This window comes from Lethenteron reissneri, chromosome 58 (assembly GCF_015708825.2).
Source record: "Lethenteron reissneri isolate LAM-NWPU_2019-01 chromosome 58, ASM1570882v1, whole genome shotgun sequence".
In the NCBI taxonomy this organism is placed as follows: Eukaryota; Metazoa; Chordata; class Hyperoartia; order Petromyzontiformes; family Petromyzontidae; genus Lethenteron; species Lethenteron reissneri.
The window spans coordinates 4,941,817-4,947,853 of NC_083836.1; the positions used below are offsets into that span (position 1 = coordinate 4,941,817).

The 6,037-nt window shown below is 53.6% G+C and overlaps 1 pseudogene; it reads left to right on the top strand.

The window, feature by feature from the left end:
• Positions 1-5,722, top strand: part of LOC133357447 (putative uncharacterized protein DDB_G0271606) — a 9,924-nt pseudogene extending 4,202 nt beyond the window's left edge.
• Positions 5,723-6,037: the final 315 nt, after the last annotated feature.

The window sequence follows — 6,037 nt, forward strand, 5'->3', positions numbered from 1 at the left end:
CACAAATGCTATGATCATCACCATCAGCAGCATCAGCAGTGTGACTATCATCAGCAGCATCATCATCATCATCAGCAGCTGCAGCATCAATCGTCAGAGACTTTAACCATCACCGGCACCATCATCACGGCGAAATAATAACCACCATCAACATCATCATCATCGGCAGCAGGGGCATTCATCACCAACGCCATCAATCGGCATCACAATCAATCACCGTGGCAATCGATCATCAGCAGCAATGGGCCACTGGCTTCATTGTTTTAGCAATCGTCAGCGAGCCGGAGCCACTTGCAAACAGCTGCCACCGGTGATGATGTTGTCACTGTGCTCTGATTTGTCGGCGCATTTGCTCACGACCTCCAATTAGCACAGATGGCTACGTACGGCGCGAAAGAAGTTTAACATACACACGCACGTACAGACACGTAGAGACACACAGAGACACCTTACAGACACGTGGAGACACACAGAGACACCTTACAGACACGTGGAGACACACAGAGACACCTTACAGACACGTGGAGACACACAGAGACACCTTACAGACACGTGGAGACACACAGAGACACCTTACAGACACGTGGAGACACACAGAGACACCTTACAGACACGTGGAGACACACAGAGACACCTTACAGACACGTGGAGACATGTACAAGACAAAGATCCCCCGTATAGCCTTAACAGACTGTCGGGGCAAGTGCTGTTAGCGAGCACCTATGAAGGCCGGCACGGCACACGAGGGGGTGGGTGGGTGGCCAGCACCACGCCCGACCGCCTTTGTCTCCCCAGTGAGCGATGTTTACACACCGCACCAGGTACTCATTTGAGGCTGAGTCGACCTAGGGGAGGCCCAGGACCGGTTCAGATAATCGTCACTGGTGTTGGCCGTGAGCGGGAATCGAACTCGGATCGCCGGGTTCATAGCGCAGCGCGCTAACTTCAAATAAGTACCTAGTGCGGTGTGTAAACATCGCCACTGGGGAGACAAAGGCGACCGGGCGCTTGCTGGCCACCCACCCCCTCATGAACCGCTCCGGCCTTCATAGGTGCTCGCTAACAGCACTTGCCCCTACAGTCTATTACAGGCTATACGGGGGAACTTTGTTTTTTTTTGTTTTTTTTGTGTGTGTCTGTGTGTGTGTGTGTGTCTGTGTGTGTATGTCTATGTGTGTGTGTCTGTGTGTGTCTGTGTGTGTATGTGTCTGTGTATGTATCTGTGTGTGTGTCTGTATCTATGTGTGTGTCTGTGTGTGTGTATCTGTGTGTATGCATCTGTGTGTGTATCTGCGTGTGTGTATCTCTGTGTTTATAGGTGCTTGCTAACAGCACTTGCCCCTACAGTCTGTTACAGGCTATACGGGGGGCCTTTGTCTGATGTATCTATGTGTGTATATCTGTGTGTATGCATCCGTGTGTGTTTGTATATATCTGCGTGTGTATCTGCGTGTGTATCTGTGTATGCATCTGTCAGTCGTGGTTTATTGGTAATTAATTGAAGGTGGAAGGGTTACCAACCTCTTGCACCCGTCCAGCTAGCTGATGAAAGTTGCAAGCGAGAATTTCATCATCGCTTGCGGCTGGGATTGGCATCGTCCCCCACTCCTCCTGATGTCGAGGGGAAATGGGCGAGGTTTAGGACTGTGGCTCATGCAGCTGCAATGGCTGCTTTGGTTACACGGTCCAGACCTCCCCAGAGACCCTGGCTGACAGAGGAGGTGTTCAAACTGGCTGAGAAAAAGCGACAGGCCCACTCTCATCGGCTACAGCATCCCACGTCGGAGAATGAGGAGGCGTACCGCAGCCTTCGCTAGGAAGTTCGGAGAGCCGTGAGGTGCTGCAAGGATGAGTGGTGGTCGCGGGTTGCTGAGGAGATGGAGTCTGCCTCAATGGCCAGCGATCACAAATCGCCCTTTAATTCCATCAAAACATTTACCTGTAGCGCCACACCGATTACCATAATTAGGGGAAAAAACGGTGATCCAATATTTGACTCTCAGGAACAGGTTTGCAGATTTGCTGAGCATTTATGTGAGGTCCTGGTGGAGGGGAAATCCCTCAGCCTGAAAAACAACGTGGGACAAAGTGGGGATGACCCTGCCGAGGCTGCGGTGCCTCAGATATTGGAAGTAGAAGTCACCCCCTGTGAGTGGCTGGCCCAGGTGCCATCTGTTGAGGAAGTACTGAAGGCGATCCATAGTCTGAGACTAGGAAAGGCACCGGGCAGAGATGATCTCCCAAGCGAAATGCTGAGGGAGAGTAGCGTTTGTGCACAGACTGCCCTACATGACATCATAACAGTCTGGACCACTGGACGGGTTGCACAATATTGGAAGTACAGACTGTAACAACTATAGGGGCATCTCACTCCTCAGTGTGCCGGGAAAGATCCTGGCAAGGATTATTCAACATCGCATTGCTAGGCACACTGAGGAAAGGCTTGCGGAGCCCCAATGCGGTTTCAGGAAAGGGCTGTCCTGCACAGATGCCATATTTTCTGTCCGTCTGCTACAGCAGAGGTGTAGGAAATTCCAACAAGACCTACATCTCTGCTTTATTGACCTGATCAAAGCCCATGATACCATCAGGAGGCCTGGGCTCTGGGTTGTTCTTCGTGCTTTCGGAGTCCCTGACCCTCTGCTCACGCTCATTAAGGACCTTCATGATGGTGAGCGGGCCCGGGTAAAACTACGTGGCCGGGAGTCGGAGCCATTCCCTGTACACCATGGGGTGCGACAGGGATGTCCTCTGGCTCCAACATTATTTAACATCTATTTTGACCACGTAGATCGTGAAGCCTTCGATAGCTGTACATGAGGAATTTCCATCTGGTACAGATACAATGGGAGGCTGATCGATGCCCGGGTGCAGTCAAGGGATGGCTCCCTATTGGTCAACCACGTTATGTATGCCGATGATCTGATAATTGCTGCTTACTCAGAGGAGGATTTGGAGGCGCTGCTGCTGAACCTGGAGCTTGCCACCAAGAGGTGGGTCCTTACCATCAGCGCCACCAAAACTAAGCACCTGCCTGGGTATTTTGTACCATCGGACACTCCTCCCACCACAACTCCCAATTGGTGATAGGGCAGATGTGGAGAGAGTGGAGAGTTTCCCATACTGGGGCAGTGTGCTCATAACCGGCTCCGGTTTAACAGCAGAGGTCTCACTCCGAATCAGTCGAGCGGCATTATCTTTTCATCGGTTGCGTAACGCTGTGTGGAAGCTACCTGGTCTGGCGCTCCGCACGAAGCTTCAGGTCTTCTCGGCCACGGTCATTCCCTCCCTTCTCTACGCTTGTGAAACGTGGACCCCCCCTAATTGAATATCTTCGCTGGTTAGAAACATTTAGGCTGGCCTGCCTACGATCCATCCTGGGTTTAACCAGGCTGGATTGTGTGAGGAGCTCACAAATCCTTGAAAGATCTGGGCAAAGTCCCATCGGTTAGCTCCTCCGGCAGGCAAGGCTGCGTTGGCTGGGTCATGTAGCCCGCATGCCCAGCCACCGCATGCCTAAACAGCTTTTGTTCGGCCGGATCGAGGGGGCTAGACGGGCGCGGCACGGGCTGGAGAAGAGATGGAGTGATGTGGTACAGGAGGACGTGGAGCTGAGTGGACTTGCCGATGACTGGTACCAGCGGTGTCAAGATCGGCCTCAGTGGAGGAGGCTCGTGAAGGACGCTACTGGGCAGTTGGAGGCAGTCGCCCTCCAACAACAACGGAGGGCGGAGGAGCGACGCTCACAACAACGAGCGGAGCGCCGGGTGGCTAAAGCACAGCAAGTTGGCACAGTAGGGGGCACAGGTGGTGCATCAGCCAGTCATCTCGGTCATCTCGGTCAGTCGACCCGTGGCACCTGGGTCTGCCCCGTGACCTCCTGCCAGCGGGCTTTCGACACTTCACGTGGCCTCAAGGTGCACTTGGCCTGGCACAAGCATCGTGGTGACGTCACCGCCACTTAGTGGCGAATGGCGGTTGTTGTTGTTGTATGTTGAAGCGTGAAAGCACAACAACAAAAATTGTAAATGTTGTGGTTTCACGCTTCAACACACCGGTGGGCTGAAAGCAGTGAACTATTTTGTCTTTTGTCAACGTGACACTTTTTTTACTGATTGGCCGTGTCGGGTGGTGTAGGGTTACGACACATTTATAAATAACGCGATCTAAACCCAAAAACGTTGATTATGTGTGTGTGTGTCTACGTGAAGGTGAGTGTGGCCGGGCGTGGCGCTGGCCACCCACTCCCTCGTGTGCCGTGCCGGCCTTCATAGGTGCTGCTACTCGCTAACAGCACTTGCCCCAAAAACTCAGTTAAGGCTATACGGGCGATGGGGGGAGCTTTGCCTTTGCCCCCCCCCCCACCCCACTATAAGCAATCCACTCTCTACCCCCAAGTCAATCAAATGGGCATCACGAGAGTGACCTTTGACCCCGCCTTTGAACGCATGATACATATTAAGTAGCGGGATGATTGCATTGAGATCGATATGTTTACTCACGAGGTCAGATCCGTGGAATGCTCCGCAACTTTAATTGACCGATCCTTTCAACTGCCTTCCCAATGATGCTCTGAAGAACATCAGCCTGCCTGTGCGTGTGTGTGTGTGCGTGCGTGTGTGTGCGTGTGTGTGCGTGTGTGTGTGCGTGCGCGTGTGTGTGTGAGTGCGTGCGTGCGTGTGTGTGTGCGTGCGTGTGTGTGCGTGTGTGTGTGCATGTGCGCGTGTATGTGCGTGCGTGTGTCCGCGTGTGCGTGTGTGTGCGTGCGTGTGCGTGTGTGTGCGTGTGTGCGCGTGTGTGTGTGTGTGTGCGCGTGTGTGTGCGTGTGCGTGCGTCTGTGTGTGCGTGTGTGTGTGTGCGCGTGTGTGCGCGTGTGTGCGCGTGTGTGCGCGTGTGCGTGCGTGTGTGCGTGTGTGTGCGTCCGTGTATGCGTGTGTGCGTGTGTGCGTGTGCGTGCGCGTGTGCGTGTGTGCGTGTGTGTGCGTGTGCGTGTGTGTGCGTGTGCGTGCGTGCGCGTGTGTGCGTGCGCGTGCGCGTGTGTGCGTGCGCGCGCGCGTGTGTGCGTGCGCGCGTGCGTGTGTGCGTGTGTGTGTGCGTGTGTGCGTGCGTGTGTGCGCGCGGGAGCGGTGGTGTAGCGGTTAGCGTGCCGCGAACCCGGCGACCAGAGTTCGAATCCCGCTCACGGCCAATTATCTGATCGGGTCATGGGACTCCCCCTAGGTCGACTCGGCCTCAAATGAGAACCTGGTGTAGCGGTGTGTAGTAAACATCGCCACTGGGGAGACAAAGGCGGCCGGGCGTGGTGCTAACCACCCACCACCTCGTGTGCCACCTTCATAGTTGCTGCTACTCGCTAACAGCACTTGCCCCAACCGTCTGTTGAGGCTACACGGGGAATCTTTGTCTTGTGCGGCCACATCTATGGACACCAATACCTGGACGTTGATTATGGCCATCGTTTGTTATCGTGATCATCAGCATCGGTGGGAACAGCAGCAGACGTACCAACAGCATGTTCATCAGCAGCAGTAGCAACAGCAGGATTATCCATAATAGAGAAGCCTATGTGTTATCATCAACAGCAGAATCATCATCATCATCAGCAGCAGCAGCAGTCGCAGCAGTAGCAACATCAGGATCATCATCAGCAGCAGCAGTAGCAACAGCAGGATCAGCAGCAGCAGAAACAACAACGGCATCACAACGGTCATCAACATCATAATCACCAGAATCATCCACTTCACAAATACTATAATCATCATCATCAGCAGCAGCATCAACAGCAGCAGCTGCAGCATCAATAGTCAGAGACTTTAACCATGACCATCATAATCAGCAGCTGCTGCAGCACCATCATCACTAATTGCCACCATCAACATCATCATCATCGGCAGCAGGGGCAATCATCACCAAACGCCATCAATCGGCATCACAATCAATCACAGTGGCAATCGATCATCAGCAGCAATGGGCCACTGGCTTCATTGTTTTAGCAATCGTCAGCGAGCCGGAGCCACTTGCAAACAGCTGACATCGG